The 20641-nt window shown below is 36.5% G+C and overlaps 2 long non-coding RNA genes across 2 annotated transcripts; both read left to right on the top strand.

The window, feature by feature from the left end:
• The first annotated feature begins 1288 nt into the window (after positions 1 to 1288).
• Positions 1289 to 1782, top strand: LOC147493885 (uncharacterized). The gene is made up of 3 exons (XR_015198926.1): positions 1289 to 1372; positions 1469 to 1605; positions 1702 to 1782. It is a non-coding gene; the product is annotated as an uncharacterized LOC147493885 (long non-coding RNA).
• A 119-nt stretch (positions 1783 to 1901) lies between these two features.
• LOC147493884 (uncharacterized) lies at positions 1902 to 3601 on the top strand. Its single transcript, XR_015198924.1, has 3 exons — positions 1902 to 2024; positions 2888 to 2922; positions 3131 to 3601. It is a non-coding gene; the product is annotated as an uncharacterized LOC147493884 (long non-coding RNA).
• The last annotated feature ends 17040 nt before the right edge of the window (positions 3602 to 20641 follow it).

Here is a 20641-nt window from a genome sequence, read left to right as displayed (position 1 = left end):
ATGGATTAGTTTTTAGCCTTGGTTCGGGACCAATCTCATGGTGTTCTAAGAACCAAGACACTGTTGAAATGTCGTCCTCGATGCTCAATATGTTACAGCTTTTATCGCAGCTGTCGGGCTAATAGGATCTTGAAGGTTTTAGAAGATGTGCACCAGACTTCAGAGATGCTACCGTAATCTACTGTGTGACAGCAAGTCAGCGATTTCAATGACCAAGTTGCAGATAGGTTTACTAAGGTTCTTTCATTTTTCGCAAGTTTGTGAAGTTCAGATCCTGTCTTGGTGTTTCTTATATTTGCAATTTTGCATCATGAGGGAGGGATGAGATATGATACAAATACATATGCTATGTTATTGTCTAGTATTTAGGCTGGGTCGTACAGCCATATGTCCCTCTTTAGTTTAATGTGTTGACTCAGTTGTAGATCTCATTGTGAAAAGACCTATTGCTGCGTGGTTAGAGTAGTTAGTGTGTCTCGGTGTATGGGTTCATGTACTAATTAAGATAGTGGGAGTGCCCATTATGCTTGTTCAGTTAATAGAAGTTCATTCTGGTTGTAGAGAACTAAGTTTCTCTGTTATGTCAGACTATGCATGCATTTTGAAGATCTTTGATTAATAAATGTATTGTGTTGTTCTCCATTCTCATCTTTCTATTCCAACAATTTTGTGGTTTCATTTTCTTACTTTCCATATTAGTTGGCTTTATACAAAGTTGGAGTTCCCTGGCTTGCATGAACTTATAAATTCCTTGAGTTGATATGTTTTGATCAAAGATCAAACTATCATCTAGCTTTCCATTTTATGTACGTAGTCACAAATATTATCAGTTACTCATTCAATTTTCTATTAACTTATGTAAACTATTCAGCAAATTGAGTGATGACGTTGTTTTCAAAATATGTAGCAACACAAAGACGGAGCTTGTAGTGGATATGGTGAGGCAGCAATTTAAGAGACGGATCCAGAGAAGATCCAGAAATTGAAGGATGAGTAAGTCCCGCCATTTTGTTACGAGTCACACTGTTTTATTTTGCATTTATACTGGTTCCCTCGACACTGCACTTTGAAAATACCCGACGTGCAAATTTTTAATGATTAACGAGAAATTAAGAAGTGTGTTCTGTTCTTCTATCCTCCTAGCCCTCTCTCTTTGGATAGCAGCTTTCTGCTGGTCACATATCCTTCAAATAAATGCTCAACATCTCCCCATGTGGTCTCTGAAGTTTCTGTTTCACCTTCTGCAGGTCTCAAAAAGGTCCAATTTGCTTGTTCTGCCTTGACAGTATATTGATAGATAGGGAAGAAGGAGCACTCGAGGATCTTCTATCTACAACTTTGATCTATGTTAGCTTCTAGTATCACTTGGATGGTAAAAGATTGTCTATATAAACTTCAGATTTTATTAAGATAAATAGACGTACTATAGAGTTAAAGAGACACTTATCACTAATTGTTTTGTGAACAGATGGGCAAGATAATGGTGATGTGTCTGGACAATTACACTTATGCTGGTGGATGTCTCTTCCAAATAGTCTGTGTAATGTGCTCTACTCTATGTTTTATAGCATGCCAATGGATTAGCCATATGGGCTAAGGGACAAGGTATATCGATATATTCATATATCCCAAACGTAGCGTCCCAAAATAAATTGCCAAAATTTGAGATTCCCTGTTTGTTTTTCACTTTGTTTTTTTTAGAAGAAGTTTTATGGAGGGTTTTGTAAAACCCCATAACGAACCGATGCAAAATGGGAGTGTGGAGAATCTTCTGGTCGGCGGTATGTTTCTTTTCCTTATGTCTAATTCAAAAATTAATCTTAAAGAGTGTATGGTGTCAGTTCTTGTTAGACAATCAAAACCATGAATTTGAACTCATCTTTTTGTACTTTTTTTAACAGCCAAGAATTCAAAAGACTGGAAGTAGCATTAGTGGCATCTCTGCCCCTCGGGCATATGGTTTGTGAACTATGTGCTTTGAAAGCTGTGTTGAAAGACAATTTACCTGCGGTATCACATATAAGGTATTTTGACTTAATCTGTTACCTTATATTTCCACGGCTACTAAGTTTTTCTGCTCTTACACATGATTTGTTAAAGATATTGGTTCTTTGTGTTTGTCTTTTTTAAGATGATATATATTTTTTTTCTTTTTTTGCAACAAATTGTTTAATAGCCATAGTAGTATCGTGAAATTGCTTTTTTAGCGAACCGATATTCTAGACATCGACCCTATAATGGAATTCATGAAGTTTTCATGTATAGAGCAGTATTGTGAACTTGTGGAAACTAAGTAATTGGCGGTATCTCTCATATTCAATAGCTGGTTGTCGTATTACTTTGTTGCTGAATATAGGTCTATATGTAGGAATACAATTTGATTTGTGGGGAGAGAATGAACTATGCTTAAATCTGGCTTGTTTCTACCTTGCAACTTCTGTCTTGAGTACCGCTAAATCGACCCATCTATTACAATGTGATGCCTCGGGTTCTTCGTCCTCGTTGTTCATCAGCTTGTGTTTTTGAATCATGTCTTGTGGAGTTGTCGGATCGTCTCGTCCTTCAACAATCATAAGAGGAGCTTATTTTTTCTTACTTCCACCGACTTCCTTCTCTTGGAGCTCTTCCGAGTTTGTTCTCCAGAGTTCCCGTGTTGTGTTATACATAGACCCTCGGATTGAGAATGTGCTTCCATGATGGCTTTTCTAACTTTTGCTTTGATGTGAGATTCCTTAGCTTGCAAGTCTTCATATATTGCGAGTGAATCTAATTGTCCACGTACACTTGTTACACTAGTTTTGCTTCTTGAATACACTAGTGATTTATGAATTTATTTTTCAAAGTTAGGCCACTAATTTTTTTATTTATATCCTCTTATGGTTTGTAGGAAATTGTGAAGGATTGATTCAAATTCAATACAAGGTTTGCATTTCTTCTTATCCTATTATGAGTTGTTGAATACTATTTTTATGTAGATTCTATGGAAAATAAGCTTCTTTCTATTGTTGAACATACGAAAGATCCTATCGAGGTCATATTATGTCAAATTTGCAACCTTTTTGTTTTTGTTTTCCAAGTTCAGTATAGTTTTCTTCACTAACTTTTTTTTTAATGTTCTTTCTCATGTCAGTGAAGGAATTTAATATCCAGACTTGCACTTGGTGTTCGTGCCTTGAAGAATCATAGAAAAGTACCGCTATTTGATGTGCATCCTTCTTAACGGAACAATCAATATGATGCATCTTTATGTTCTTAAACTACAACAAGAAAAGAGAAAAGAAGAGAGTTTTTTTTTAGTACCAGTGCTAGACACCTTCCCCACTTCTTCTTGACTAGGGCAGGAATATGTTTAACTGTTCCACTTGGAATTGGAACATTTTGTTCATCTTCAGTTGTTTTGAACCCCCTAATAGTTTGTCTACTCAAATCTAAGGGTATAAGGTTGCATTATGCAGGAGTAAATGATTGATTGTGCAAAGAGTAAATGATTGATGTACCAGAGTCTTTAAAATGGTTTGTGGCAGATAATTGTATATATGCGTATATTATGACAATTTTTGTTTTTTTTTAACATCAATGATATGTGACATATTTACTGTCATATTGTTAAGTATGATAAAAACAATAACATATTAGGCAGTTATTATAACGGTTGGAAAAACATATCTTTCTTATGACAATTGGAATGACATAGTACGGCTTGTTTCAATGCCACATCAAGTTTGGTCTCATATGACTCTAAATTGTTTACAATGAAAATATCCATAATGTAGTATGTCATTCTCAATGTCATATTGGCACTCTATTTCTTAAAGTTTCTAAAGTAACATACGTAGGCTTTTCTCCAGCACCAAGTCTAATTTATATATCATTTGGAATGACATATACATATATTACACTAGTTGTAATGATATTAGTACTAATATATCATTTGGAATGACACACACACACACTATTTGTAATGATACACACACTAATATATTATTTGGAATCACATATACATATATTACACTATTTGTAATGATATATATATATATATATATATATATATATATATATATATATATATATATATATATATATATATATATATATATATATATATATATATATACGGTTTGTCTAGAGTGCCACTCTTATAGTGACACTCTTATCTCACTCTTCTTCTCAGCCGTCCGATCTCGCCTTCAAGATCTGAAGATCTAATTCACTATAAAAAACGAAATTTCGGAATTGAACCCATAAAATACGAAATTTCAGTTCTCACAAAATACGTCGGGTTTGGGGTTTCAAATTCTTCTTTTTACTTAAATCAATCCACGAAATCATCAACAACAAAATCAAACCCAAAAACCCAAAATTCAAAACCCAAATAATTCGAAGTTCATGGGCGAAGCAATCAAAACCGAAACACCTCCGAATAGCTAGATTTGCCATTCTCCTTTCTATTCACCCTACTTTCCAAATGAAACACTATTTACTAATTCAATTGCTAATATTACGTTTTTTTTATATTTGCAGACGTTCAAGCGTAGGAATGGTGGCCGTAACAAGCACGGTCGTGGTCACGTCAAGTTAATCCATTGTTCCAACTGAGGAAAATACTGCCCTAAGGTTTTAGATCCCCTCAATTTCTATTTATTGTAATATTAGAGATCCGTGTTTATTTATTAATTGGATAATAATAATAATAATAGGACATGGCTATTAAGAGGTTTTTGGTGAGGAACATAGTTGAACAAGCCGTTGTTAGAGATGTTCAAGAAGCTTGTGTCAATGAAGGTAGCCTCTATCATTTTCAATGTTTTTGGTTTTTTTTTAAGTATCATTTTTTATGATGGGTAATTTTGAATGAAGGGTATACTCTACCTAAGCTGTATGCTAGGATGCAGTACCGTGTTTCTTGTGCAATTCACTCACATGTCGTGAGGGTTCGTTCCAGGACGAACATGAGGAACCGTGAGCCACCACAGAGATTCAGGCGCAAGAACCTTTTTCTTGAAATTTCATTTTGGAATTGGAAAATTGATTGGCGGTTTTTTTTTGTTTGGCAGGGGAACTGCGGAAACTATAAAGAAGGGGTTGGAAACTGCTTTTCCAGGGGCTGATGTTATTCTTGCAAACTATCCACCTGCCCTTCCGAAACGCATACTTAGCAAGACCGTACTTGTGTTTTAAGTTGGAGTTATGGGGATAGTTTTGGGTGGTGAACACATCTTTCCAAGGCTGGGATACACGACCCCTCCTGCTTGGTATTTTTCAATGCACCAAAATAGATTTGGAACCATCGCAACCGCTTGGCTTCTTGGAAATGTCATGCAATCTCAAGACAGGTATTCGCAACAATTTCGTTTTCCCTATTCAACAGATTCCATAGGCAGATGGTGTTGTTCTCATTGACAACTTGTCGAGATTGTAGTTGTAGTAGTAGTCTGTTACAAGCTGCAGTTCAACATGAAAGTGTTTGGACGCTCGAAGTGGTCTACTGGCTTGTGCTCTTCCTGTCAAGTTGCAAACGATGCCGTGGGTAGTATTCGAACTGTTGCTTCCTTCTTTGCAGAGCAAAGAACGATGGAACTTTACCAGAATGATGGGACATTATGCAAATTGTGGAAGAGTGCTCGACTTCAGTTGCTTTGGATGTAGCTTCTGGTTTGAATGTTGTTGCACTGGCTTGCCTTCATTGTATGGCAGTCATTCTGAGTTCATCTTAGAACTTGGATTTCCAGATGATCGGTATAATTATTTACTTCATTTACGCGAAATCAAGAATTCAGGTGGTGGTTACGCTTTTACTGAGAATGCTAAAGCTAAACTTGATCACCGGCTTTCCCCGGCGTAAAAAGGTCGGTCAAGTTTTAACATATTTAAGTTTTATTTTTATATATTGATTGATTGAGTTATGTTTTTTTCCAGATGTGCGATCGTCCGAGTCCGGTGCGGAATTGGTGAGGATTTTAATGATAATTTGATTTATGGATTTTAATGATAATTCAATTAATGAACATATAATAGTTTCTTAACTGATTTGGGACTAAACCATGGTGCTACAATCATTTCTCATGAGCTAGGAGACTTTTCTCGATACACCTCCTTGGGATATTAAATATGCTCATACACATAATTATTGCAATCTATCTTGATATCTGTCTTCTTTCACCTAACTTGGAAGTATTGTTGTAATATAAACTATACTTGCTATGACTTCACATTGCAAGAAAAGTGTTTTAATGTGATAATTGTAATAGTACAAATAAATAGCTTGTGGATTATGAGATTTTGATCTCACTTGGCCTATCTTTTGTAGTTCATTGGGAATTTTCAAGAAACATTGATCAAACCGGAGTTTGTCACCGAGAAGTGTTGTTGCACCGAGAATGTAAGGGAAGTCTTTGTGCACCGAGAATGTAATAAAGGGGAGTCTAGAGCAGTCTACACAAGGGAGCTGAATCTGAACTTGCAGCGATTATCAAAATGTTATTGCTTGTAAAACTAGTAAAAGCGTAAGGCGTAATAGATTTTGCATGTAATGACACTTTTAGCATTTTTGGTAGTCCTCGATTTTGAATATGTTAAAACCAAGATGTAGAGATTCCGAACTGAAATTGTGATATATCTTGTACCTTAGTCGTAGCTCTTGAGCATTTTCCTCTTATTAAAATTAGCTCATCTTATCATGCCTGAATTTGAATAAGCAAGTCCAATCCATCCCAAACTAACAACTGTTAGATATATAGACATTTGGTTTTGCTGTTAATGCCTACTTGTAATATGACGAAGAAGTAATCAGAACTACCAAACTTCATTTTTCACTTTGTAAATGACTAGACCTTCAATCATTAACAAGGGCTAAAATTTCAGAATCGCTATCCGCCGAGTAAACTCAATAACTACTAAAACAACAACTATATATTTGTATCCGGATATTTCATTATTGTCCACAACCCAATCAACCTAAGAAGAACTAATTTCGACAAGTCTACAACCCAATCAACTTTAAGTTTATAAATAGTCGAGAAAAGCTAGTCTCATTTCGACAAGTCCGAACTACTGAAATATAAACCAAATTTCACTATCCTATTTCTCTCTAATGTAAAATCAAGTTCACCGGCTTCACAATGCAATGTAGCAACTACACATAAACTATCACAAAACTAATGAAAACAAGATCTTTACAGCTGAAAAAGCGTGAAAAATAGTACTTCGTTAGGCGGCGTGTGCGACAATCGAACTTGTCCAAAATGTTTTCACGCTACCAAACAAAGATGCTTCAAGAAACCACCTTTAAGGTCATTGACCACATCATAGGGGATGCTTCAAGAACCACCTTTAATAGTTTCAAGGGTGGCTCCCTCGACCATAAAACAGGGTTGCCTCTTGGTGCCGATCTTCTCTCTGCGGGATTTTGTCTCAAACTTTCTTTGAGCTAGCAGCGAACTGGCTGATTGCCAAACAAAAATCTTCAAAGTCGTCGAGAAATGTATTTGCTTCTAGAAATTGTCGAAACACTTTAACAAAGTCGTCAGAATGTATCTTCAAATCTTCAAAGTTGTCGGGAATTCCCTTTAACAAAGTTCACTATATACTCTTATCGCCTCAATCTCTCCTCGGCAAGCCACCATACTTAGAATGTATCTGCTGCAGATTGAACTTCTACAAGAAATAAATAATTCAATGTTCAAAGCAAGCATCATTTTAGGACAAGTTAAATGCAAAATAAATTCTATCTAACACTCGATTAATCATAGAGGACCAAGAGCGGGTGTTCAGTATGAGTTCCAAGTTCACGCTTTTTCCCAATTCTACTTTTTTTCTGTTTTGAGTTTCTTTTACCTCCTAAAATCTCGAGGATATGAACTTCTCTGTATTTGCAAAAGGACCAAAATATCAACAATATTCAGTTTCTCAGAAGCATTCAGTTCACTAAAACAAAGATTCAGATAATTATAAAGGCAATTGCAAACTATTTCCCTACCTTATTTAGTAGTAGAATCTCATGTTTATCACACCAAAACCAAGACAACACCACCAAATCCACAAAGTTAAGGACTAAAACCACAGGAGACACAACAATAACCTAGATCACTAAAACCGGATCAACCAAATTCATTCCAACTCAATGAACATATATCTCATGAAACCTTTTTTTTTTTCTTTTTGCTACTTGAAAAACCACTTTAAGAAAGTCGGCCACAATCAAGAAAACCAACAAAGCTTAGCATATCTACCGGATGGAGAACCAACCTTTTAATTGCCATAACAACATCCATATTATAAACAACTTCCCAAACACAACATGTTTCCTAACCAGCCAAAGTCTCTTACTAATACGATAATAAAAAACTGAGATACATTAGTTGCAAGATGAATATGAGTTGGCCATAGAAAAAATTCTAGGGCAAGATGTTACTTAATGTAATTCATCGACAAACTTTGCACCATTCACCACAAAGAAACTAATTTGTAGGTAGTCAAGGAAGCTAACAAATTTTAAAAAAAAAAAATTCATTGAATTAAGATAGAAGTACAAACAACATTTGAAGATTATCTAGGGCAAGTAAATGAAAACAACAAACCCAAGCAGAATCACAAAATGAACAGGAAGCCCACCTTTGTTGAGTTTGTATGAATTTAGAGAATTCAAAACCCTCGTGATCGTGAGTTTTTTTGTCTGATGGTGGGAAATTTCAAAATTTCGTATTTTGTGAGAACTGAAATTTCGTATTTTATGGGTTCAATTCCGAAATTTCGTTTTTTATAGTGAATTAGATCTTCAGATCTTGAGGGCGAGATCGGACGGCTGAGTAGAAGAGTGAGATAAGAGTGTCACTATAAGAATGGCACTCTAGACAAACCGTATATATATATATATATATATATATGAGTAGTTTCGATTTGCTTGTTAGCGTAGATATACATATACGTAATATATATTTGCCTATTAGCATCCATATACGTATTACTGATGTATATTTGCCTGTTAATATAGAAATATATATCGATAATACATCCTTGCCTATTAGTATATATATACGTATGAGTAGAATCACTTCCCATACTACTGTGTATAGCTACGTATGAATTAACCATATTTGCATGATTAGATTTTATATGCATATTTAGTAACTTACACTAAAAAAAAATTAAAAACTAATATTAATAATAATAATCATACTAATTAATATTTTGTGCTTTTATCTTATGCATAAAAAAAATAAAAATAAAAAATAAAAAATAAAATAAAATCATAAATCATAAATCATAATCATATTCCAACGGTGTCTAGCAAACTTGAAAGATTGATGTTATCTAATTAAGAAACGTGCTTGCACGGAAAACCTCCTTCATATCTCTCATGTGACCCGGCTGTTGGTTTATGCACAAGTATTCCTCGCTTCACTATTACATTAGCAACAGCGTAGGCTTACGTTGTTCACTTCTAATGCTTACGTAAATGATAAAATTCATGTAAAAATAAATTCTTTTTGTGCCTCAGATTTAATTTTATGCTTGCATGAGATTAAGGTATGGTAATAATAAAGAATTTAAATATACTTATCGTGAGATTTAAAATACGATAAGCATTTATGTAAGTTCTCACATCAACAAAGTTCTTCATTTGTTAATAGTAATCTTCAAAATCCTATGTCGCCATTAACTCCATTCGTTATGGCCAATGAAACAAATCCTCCAGCGGAGAAGCCCCTTTCGGACTTCTATATATACTGCTTTACAAGAAGGAAGGACCTTCTTCCTGCATCAAACTCGAGGAGATTGCGGGTGGTTTTCAAATCCCACCCAACGTTTTTGGATTGTTACCTGTTTATCATGGGTTAGACCATGAGAAACCGTACAATCACCTTCGTCAGATTCAGCAAGTCACCACCACTTTCCAACATCCATCCGTCTCCAACGAACAAGTCTTGCTACGGTTGTTTCCTTTCACCTTAGCTGATAAAGCTTCAGTTTGGCTAGCAGGTCAACCGCCACAATCCCTCAACACATGGAACAAACTTGTGCAATCTTTCATGGTCAAATTCTACACTCGGAAGAAAACTACTGAAATGCTTCAGAAAATCAAATTCTTTCGCCAACATCCTTAGGAATCATTTACCGAAGCATGGAACCGATTTACTGATCTTCTTTTGGAATGTCCTCATCATCAACTTGACACCGCTGTCCTCGTCCATTCATTCTTTAATGGTCTTTCCGATCATCAAAAAAGAAACTCTTGATATCATGAACGGCGGTAGTTTCATGGACAAAGGGGCTACTGAGGCATACAATTTTCTTGAAAAAACAAGCAACGAGAGGTGCCCATTGGGGTAAACTGATCATTCAAGATCATCCCAAGATACTAATTCTAAAGTTAAATCTATGTTTGAGGTCAAACCTAATCTAGAATTAAAAACTCTGATTGAGTCCCTAACCAAGACGGTAGATGCTCTTGCAGTTCAAGTATACGATCATAAACCCAAACAGGTCATGAACGTTAACACTTCCCCATGTTTTCTTTGCCTAAGTCCTGACCATCCGGATGCATATTGTCCCTTGTTATATGACTCCACTGCCTAAACATCTGAAGAAGTTTGTGCATTTAACATCCCTAATGCACCATGGAGACAACATCTGAATCTCGCTTGGCGACCAAATACACAGCAGATGGCTCCTCCAGGTTTCACCAATCCGCCTGTTCGACCATCCACCAACTATATTCCATACCGCCAATGGAATAATCCACAGTACCAACAAGGTCAAAATCAAGTTCCGAGCAATTCAAATCCTACCTAACAAAACAACCGCAGACTTGTTCCCTTGAATCAAAATTATGGATATCATCCTCGACCACTAACAATAATCGTGGAACTAGTTCTGCTGCTCCACCTGTTCAACCTTCTACTAATATGACGACAGAGACCTTCCTGGCATACATGAATTAACAATCTCAAATCTTTACATCTATCCAGCAACCTCTTCAACTTTTAGCTCAAGATAAGAGTCAAAAGGGCATGTTTCCTGGACAAGCAATTCCAAACCCTAAGCCAGCAAACACTACCTTTGAACTTAACAATGCCCCAGGTACAAGTAATCCAAACCAAGGTGAGGTGAATGCAGCACTACTCTTCATTCTAGCAAAATAGTAGATAATCAAATACGTATGCCAGAGGATCACCCAAACACTGCTGAATCTCATAATGTACCTGTTGCTGATGTTGAACATACACGGGACACAGCACTTCCAACCAAGTCACCATCCACAACACTGGGTAACAATCAAGCTGATATGTATGCCAAATTCCAACCAAAGGCACCGTTTTCTGCACATTTGGTAAAGAACAAACCTGATGAAAATTTTGATGAGATTCGAGAAATGTTCAAGAATTTGACCATCAACTTACCATTTCTTGAGGCCCTCAAACAATTGCCAAAACATGCAAAGTTTTTGAAAGATATGTGCACCACCAAAAGGAGAACCAATGTTCCCCAACAAGCGTTCCTTACTGAACAGTTCCCTTCCATCATGGAAACGAATGGTATTGTAAAATGCAAATACCCAGGTAGACCCACCATTCCATGCACATTAGGAGACAAATATACTGCTACTGCATTACTAGACCTAGGCGCAAGTGTAAACTTACTTCCATATTACCTGTTGAAACAAGTAGGTCGATCTACATGAGCTGAAACCTACCACCATGACTCTGCAGTTAGCTAATTGCTCCATCAAGTATCCCAAAGGCATTGTGGAAAACATCCTCGTAAAAGTCCAATACTTTTACTATCCCATCGATTTTGTCATTCTAGATACATAAGTTGCATGTGACTCCATTCCTATCATCTCAGGACGTCCTTTCCTTGCAACTGCAAATGCCCTCATAAACTGTCGAGATGGTTCCATGACCATGTCCTTCGGAAATCTTTCTGTCGAGGTAAATGTTTTCAAGTTAATGAAACAAATTCCAGATGCTAACATTGATGGTAAGATTAGCATGGTTGATAGTCTCGCGTAAGGCTATTTAACAAACTTTTTTCCTAACGATGAAGTGCACCAATTTCTTTCTTTTGGTGTTTTAGAATTTGATGTTGACTCATACACCAAGGACTTCACCACATTATTAGAGTCAATACCACTATTTGACCCGACTATAGCATTGTCTAACAATTTCGAAGAACCTCAATCCGTTTTCTCTATTGAAGAAAACTTTCCACAAGAATTTTTGATTCCCACTCCTCCTACTCTTGATTTAAAACATCTTCCTTCGGATTTGAAGTACGTACATCTGGATCTAGATGGCAGTTACCCAATTATCATTTCATCCAAGTTGACTGCCGATCAGGAAGGTCGTTTAATTGATGTCATTCAAGAACAACGTTCTGCCCTTGGATGGTCTTTAGATGACATCATGAGCATTAACCCTAGTGTGTGTACCCATCGCATACATCTTGAAGAAGGAGCAAAGACATCGCGTGAACCACAACATCGTCTGAACCCCGCCATGAAGGATATGATGCGAGAGGAAATTTTAAGATTACTTGATGCTGGTATTATATATCCTATCTCTGATAGTGTTTGGAAGAGTCCAATCCACATTGTCCCCAAAAAGTCTGGCAATATAGTTGTGCGAAATGAAAAGGATGAATGGATCTCCACTCGTATCCCAGTGAAATAGAGAATTTGCATTGACTATCGCAAACTTAATACGGTCACACGTAAAGATCACTTCCCTCTTCCCTTCATCGACCAGATGCTTGAACGTTTAGCAGGTCATGCATATTACTATTTTCTTTATGGATATTCAGGCTATTTTCAAATTGTCATCGATCTGGCTGATCAAGAAAAAACAACATTCACTTGTCCCTTTGGCAGCTTTACATATAAACAAATGCCTTTCGGCCTTTGTAATGCCCCTGGTACGTTCCAACGTTGTATGCTTCACATTTTCAGTGATATGGTTGAACGTTTTATGGAAGTTTTCATGGACGATTTCCCCATATATGGTAACTCATTCGATCAATGCCTATCAAATCTTTCCCAGGTTTTTGCACGTTGTGAAGAGAAAAATCTAGTCCTTAACTGGGGAAAATGCCATTTTATGATTACCAAAGGAATTGTTCTAGGACATATTGTTTCAAAAGACGGAATAGAGGTTGATAAAGTAAAAATTGATAAAATTTCATCTCTTCCTATTCCACGAACAGTTTGTGACATCCGTGCCTTCTTAGGCCACGCTGGATTCTACAGGAGATTCATTCAAGATTTCTCAAAGGTTGGTCGACCTTTAACCAATCTCCTAATTAAGGATGCCAAATTCAATTTCAATTTCAATTGCAAACAAGCTTTTGAGACTCTAAAAATTACCTTGACTACTGCTCCTATCATCCAACCACCTAATTGGTCAAAACCGTTTGAACTCATGTGTGATGCTAGCGACTATGCTATTAGAGTTGTCCTAGGTCAACACCGAGACGACAAACACATTCTCATTTACTACGCTAGTAAAACTCTTAATGAAGCTCAACGTAACTATACCACCACTGAGAAGGAGTTCCTAGCTGAGGTATATACATTGGATAAGTTTCGTCCATACCTAGTTGGATCTTCGACAATTGTCTACACTGACCATGCGGCACTTCGTTACCTACTCGCAAAAAAAGATGCGAAACAGAAATTAATCTGATGGATCCTTCTCTTGCAAGAGTTTACTTTGGAAATTAGAGATAAAAAAGGTTGCGAAAATGTTGTTGCCGACCATTTATCAAGGGTAGTCAGTGATTTTGACAACGATTCAGACCCCATCTGCGACTCCTTTCCTGATGAGTACTTGTACTCAATCTTTTCATCTCCTTGGTATGCTGATATAGTGAACTACATTGTTACCAAGGAAGTCCCTTCCTCTTGGTCTCGTGCTGACTGAAAAAAGTTCATTTCCACTATAAAATATTATTTTTGGGATGACCCTTACCACTTCAAGTATTATTCAGACCAACTCATACACCGTTACATTTCCGACTGGGAACACAATGATGTGTTATCCTTCTGCCATGAACAATCTTATGGTGGTCATTTTAGTGGTAAGAAAACTACGGCAAAGGTTCTACAATGTGGGTTTTACTAGCCCACACTTTTTAGAAATACACATGAGCATTGCAAAGCATGCGTTCGCTGCCAGCAGCTAAGCCGCATTACTCAATGCAATATGATGCCCTTAAATCCAATTCTAATTGTGGAAATTTTTGATATCTTGGACATCAATTTCATGGGTCCTTTCCCAAATTCTCATGGTTTTCTCTACATCCTGGTAGTTGTTGACTACGTTTCTAAATGGATTGAGGCAATAGCATGTCATGCTAATGACCATAAGACTATCATATTTTTTGTCAAAGAATATATTTTCTCTCATTTTGGTATCCCTAGAGCTATTATCAGTGATGGGGGAAAACATTTTTGTAATAAAATTTTTGAGTCATTAGTAAAGAAATATGGAGTTACCCACAAGGTGGCAACTCTGTATCATCCTTAGACCAGTGGCCAAGTGGAAGTATCTAGTAGAGAGATAAAGTCCATTATGGAGAAAATAGTTAATCCATCTAGAAAAGACTGGTCTCTCTGATTATCCAATGCCTTATGGGCATATAGAACGGCCTTTAAGACACCTATAGGGATGTCTCCTTACCATCTCATTTTTGGAAAACATTATCATATGCCGGTTGAACTTGAGCATCGTGCTCTATGGGCCATCAAAAGCCTCAATTATAATATCAATGCGGTAGGTGAAAAGTGGAAATTGCAAATCAATAAGCTTGAGGAAATTCAGAGTGATGCCTATGATCTCTCGAAATCCTATAAAGCCAACATGAAAAGAGTGCACGACAAACACATTTTGCGGAAAGATTTCAAAATTGGTCAAAAAGTTTTGCTTTACAACTCAAGATTACACATTTTTTCAAGAAAATTAAAAACACGATGGTCTGGTACTTTCATTGTCTCTGTTGTAACCCCTTATGGGACAATCTCTTTGAAAAATCTAAATGATAACAACAAATTTCAAGTAAATGGTTAACATCTTACACATTACCACGAGTTATGGTCTCCTGATGTCGACAAGACTCTTCTTCAAGATCTAGTCTATGGCGACTGATTGATTTGCTTGGTGTACTTCATTTTTTGTGTTTTAAAAGGGAGTACACCATGTTGGTAGCCAAGCCCTCTTTTCTTTTCTTCTCTCATATAACTTGGAGTGTGTGGTTGCAAGCGCCAGAACCGTAGTCCATAACAACTCTATTTTAGAACTGAGTATAAATGTCTTCTGATAATCGAGCAAACGTGTTGTCTGGTAAACGATGGGTACCAAAAATTTCCCCTCCTTCCTTCTCTTCCCTTTTCTACTCTCTATCTCTCAAACTTCAGCTAATCATTTGGTGTAAGTCTCACTCATCACGAATAGGTAATGGTCGTAGTACTTTTGCTCGTAAACGACGTGCACGAAAGATGTGGTGGTGTATACATTGTCAAATACCTTTTTGTCCAGGTCTTGACTTCCTATCCAATACTAGCCGGTATAAGGTATACTTTTGTCTAACACTAGCTGAGCACGATAAACTTTGTCACAGCACCGTTTCTCTCACGGGTTGTGAATCGTCTTGAGGATCTGACGTTAAAAGACTCAATATGTATATACTCGTATCTTTTACAATTCACATTTGCACTAGCACTGTGCACAAAGAGATTCGTGTTCAACATCGGATGTTGCCTACTCGAAACATGGGCAAAGGATTTCACCTGACCAACCCCTAGCTGTTTGCCATTTGATTTCCTTTCAGAGCAGTTTGAGGCTATACCATATGTAATAAGGGTAATGTTATTATACCGTTGCGACCCTCGCACGGCCAAGGATGGTACTGTCATGCACCCTAGGCCCCCAAAACATAAATGTTAAGCCACAAGTCGGCTGGATTGGGTTCGCTCCAGAGCCGACATGACAGTTGCCTAGGATTTTATGTGGAGTGTCTTCTAGCCATCCAGTGTTGCTAACACGTTAATCTCCCCTTGTACATTTTGTATATAGTTCCTAAGAAAAATAAAACGAGATCCAAGTCCCATACTTGAGTTTTTCGCCCACGCGATCGCTACTATTCAGCACGTTTTTCGAGATTGGACCAAAAATTTCGACCCAATCCTTGAGCTTTTTAGCCCATGCGATCTCTACTATTCCGCACGCTTTCACCAACGGTCCTATCTCTCCCTATAAATATTGACCCCCCTCCCATTACTTCACTCATCCCATTCTCTACCTCTCCAAAAATTAATTCTTCCACACTCTACTCTTTTATCGCATGATGAATCAAATCAAAAAATTTGAAAAGCAGCAACGTGACTATGCATTCAAGGTTTTCATGATAGGGGTGTTTATCGTTGTCATACTTTTGATTATGTATAACATCCTTCAAAATATCTAGATCTATGTAACGTACATCTTTCCTTTTCTTTAATGTTTTTGTACTTACATTAACGTGGTGTGTTAAATAATTCTCACACATTTGTACGGTTTACATATTAAATGGAGAAATTGCCTATGTTATGTTTGTATGTATAATTTGTATTTTTACTTCCTCAAAAAAAAAAAAAAAAATCACAAAAAATCACAAAAACAAAACAATCTCAACTCAATATGTCCTATAAGCTCTAACCAGCTTCCATTATTAAGGTTTGCTACATAAATTCAGATTTTACGTGTAGGTCTAACTACCATGTGGTCCCTTCCTCCGTATGTTCTATCTCCTTGCATACCTCGATAACAGTCTTAGGGACATGACTTTCAATGCCCTATTTGACAACTCAAGATAGAAAATACATGTTGGTCCAACTGCCCTGTGAAACCTTCCACCGTATTATCTAATATTTCTGAACACCTCTTAATCGTCTCAGGAATCAGACGTTAAAAGGCCCACCAAAGAATTTCTCATTTGAACATACTACCACATAAATGTAATGTGACAGGCGCACATGTTTTATCTGTGTTTTTCCACATATTAATTCTGGATCTAACTGCACTTGTCATCCTGATCCGTAAATGTTCATATTTTGGCTATAAATCTCTTCCTTTCAGCCATCTTCATTTCACTCATTCTTCCCTCACATATACTTTCAAATGGATCGACCCATAAAAATAGTGCCCAAGAAAAATTATTTGAAATTTTTTCATGAAGGCCTATTCACTCCATATTTTTTATACATAAATTGTACGTCGAGGATGGATGCATCTTCTATATCATTCGGCAGCTGTTTATTCCAGAGAATTGGTTTTCATGTTCTACCAATTTAATGGACTTGACCATGGAAAATTCTATTTCCATGCCTATGGCTAACGTTTTGAATTGACTATAGAAATCATCTCCGACATCCTTCAAATTCCAATGATGAACCCAAAGATGCATTTTCAAGAGTCACCATTTGATATCATCAAACATTTACTGAAGGCCACTATATCTCATGGCAAGCTCAAAAACCAGAACCACGTTATTCTTCAGTGCTCTTTAAAATAGAATCAATGAACCGTGCTCTATTGGTTAGGACACAATGTGGAGGGAACAACACAAACATCTGAAGTGACCAAACCTCTTCTCCACCTACTCTGGGTTATGCAAACTCAAAGGGATGACTTTTGCATAATCCAATATCTCTGGAACTCAATCACCAGGCCTAAAAAACGGTTAGCACCTTTGCCTACTCTAGTCACAAAAATTATGTTGCATTGGGGTTATCAAGTTGTTTATCCAGAAATACCTCTTCAAATAGCTGGCCTTATTGTAATTCACGCAGAGTGCACCGTTGGTTTTTGGACTCTAGATCCTCCAATGAACCTGACAGAGGAACAAGAAGACCAAAATCCATACTCTGAACATTTTTTTGATGAAAATGTCATGCATAATATCTTTAATCCTATGGAAGGCATTCATTTTCTTCACCAAGGCCTGCGAGCCCTACTCGCCCGTCAAGAAGTCATATTTACAAGTCTGTTGGAATTACAGGAAGTTCAGGCAATACACGAAGTGGCACAGGAAGAATTCTTGCAAAACCACTCACAATTTATGGAAAATCACACTCTCATAATGCAGAACCAAAGCGATTTTTCCACACACAAGGTTGAACTTCAATATCAGCTCATCCAGAAAGTTAATGAACTCTATAGTCTTGTAAATGATCTACTTCCACTCAACCATTCTCGTTGTCAACAAAGCCCTGGATTTGGTTCCGCCTTTAAAAATTAGATTTTTAGGTTATGTTTATCTCTTAGTCCACCTCTTTTATCTTTTAGTGTTCAACAGTGGTTAAGGATAGGGTACCATTAGGTTGTAATAATAAATGTTGTTATCAATAAGCCATCATTTCAAGACAAATTTTAAACTATTGTTTTAAATTTGTTTGCAGAAGGGCCTTATATTCTTCCATACTTTTCCATCCATCGCGACAGATTTTATTCGACTTTATCAGCAGGTGTGGAGAACATATTCGATTCCCTTACGGTGGACCCCTATCGTTGTTTCACGCAAGGTGACTATTTACTTTTGGACTTATCACCACACTGATTGATAGTTTGTCAGGATTCCCTGCTGTAAATCACATATCTCTCTACTCCATCAAGGATCATCTTCATCAAGCATGGAACCTCCAAAAATTATTACTGAGCAATCCTTCCAGGCTATGATGGACTCCCCAGCTTATGGCCCTCACTTCTGTGACTACATCACCAACATTGGGTGGACTTCCCTACTTTTTTCCCCAAACCAAACTTATTCTCCAAGTTTGGCTGCATACTTTTATGCCAATATGGAAGACACCCGAGCATTCACCCATGAACACGGTTTCTTCCTAGACGAGTTCATAATCACAGTTGGGGACACACAACATATTTTCTCTGAGCCAACGATTGCCATAACTTTGGATCTGCCCTATCACCAACCAGCCACAACATGGTTGATAAGAGCCAAAAACTGTAGTTTTAACCCCTTAATAATATTATATATAGACCAATTATGTTTATAATAAATAAGAGTTAGTACTGTTTACGTACTATACTTTTGTGTATTTCAGGTCTTAGGGTCAATTATGTGAAGAAATATGTCACTTTTGCAAGAGAAAGGAGCAAAGGTTGGTTGCTAAGAAGTTCTATGGTTAAAGCCCAAGATTCAAGGAGAAAAAACCTTTTTAAATCCCAGTCAAAGCTGAAAAGTCAAAGTCAATGCGGGCAGAAATAGAGCATAAAAGTCAACAGAACTTCCGTAGGCCGTATCTTTGGACTCAGACCTTGGAATTGGGGCTATTATATGTCAAAACGACCAGCTCGAAAAGAGCTTTCTAATGATCTTTACCATAATCTAATCAGAGGAGTAAAAGTGGACAAAAATATTATTGCAATAATTTTTAGCATAGAAACCCTTTTTAAACTTAAGTAATTTGGTTTTGGGCTTGACTTAGTGGCCCAAAACATAGCTCCAAAGACGATGCACGAAATTGTAAATCTAGCCCTCTCCTATATAAAGAGGACTAAGGCAAAACTCTAAAGATCTATCTCCCATTAATTAGAATAATTTAGAACACTCCTATCTCTTAGCTTTTACTTTTTCTCTTTAGTCTAAACATAGTTTATGTTTTATTAGCCTAGCCACCATTAATACAGTTCAAGTTATTTTTAATCAAGTAGTATTTCAATTATGTCTTCTTATTATTATTATTTATTCAATGATAGCCTAATTATCCATAGCTAAACCTCTATTAGAGGGGTTTGATTGAAGCTTTGATGAAGACTTGATGTGTTAGTATAAAATAGTTGCATTTAAGAGCTTCAAATCTAGAGAATAGTTCATTCACCATGAGAATGGGTTTCAACTTCCTCTCATGCTAATTATTAGTTAGTTAGAGATGCCATGAATAATTAGAGATAAAAAGACCTAATATTTATGTTGAACCTTGTGTGAAAACATAAATATTAGGATTGCAACAAACTCTATACTAGCATGTTAGGGATTAATCAAGGTGGATTTCAAATCTCCCTAATTTCTTCTTTATATTCACATCTTATTATTTAATTGTCAAAGTTCAATTTAGAATACACTAAATCGTAGTTTTCACCATATTAGGTATATTTAAAATCATTACTCTCGTATTGTGTAATTGTTAATCATTAAGTAAATTAATTATTTTCTAAGCAACTAAGAGTGGAACGAATTCTTACTATAGTTTTATTGCATGATAATTGAGCGTAGAAATTTTATATAAAAGAGTATAAATTATCGTTTACTTCTTCCTAGCATAATTAGTTAAGTAAGAGTAAAAGTTTATTTTTCAATTATCACATGGCGTCACTGCCATCTTAGTTGTCTTTAGAATTTAATTCCCTTAGTATTTTCAATTCTACAATAGCCCAATTCACCCACCCACCCTATTGTTCAAAAGTGTTTGTTTCTAACTGTGTGTTCTGTTTCTTGAAAAAACAAGATTTTTGCTCCTGGAAGTCTACTAGAACTTTTTTGAAATTGTACTTTCGAGCTTAATTCGCGTCCTATTTATTTATATATCTCGAAGGCCACATGCCCTTCCTTCCAGTAAGCTAATTTTGTGTTTTCTTTCCAATTTTAAGGC

Source organism: Coptis chinensis, chromosome 6 (assembly GCF_015680905.1).
Source record: "Coptis chinensis isolate HL-2020 chromosome 6, ASM1568090v1, whole genome shotgun sequence".
NCBI lineage: Eukaryota > Viridiplantae > Streptophyta > Magnoliopsida > Ranunculales > Ranunculaceae > Coptis > Coptis chinensis.
Note: the sequence above shows the minus strand (reverse complement) of the source record. Positions and strands in the feature narration are given on the sequence as shown.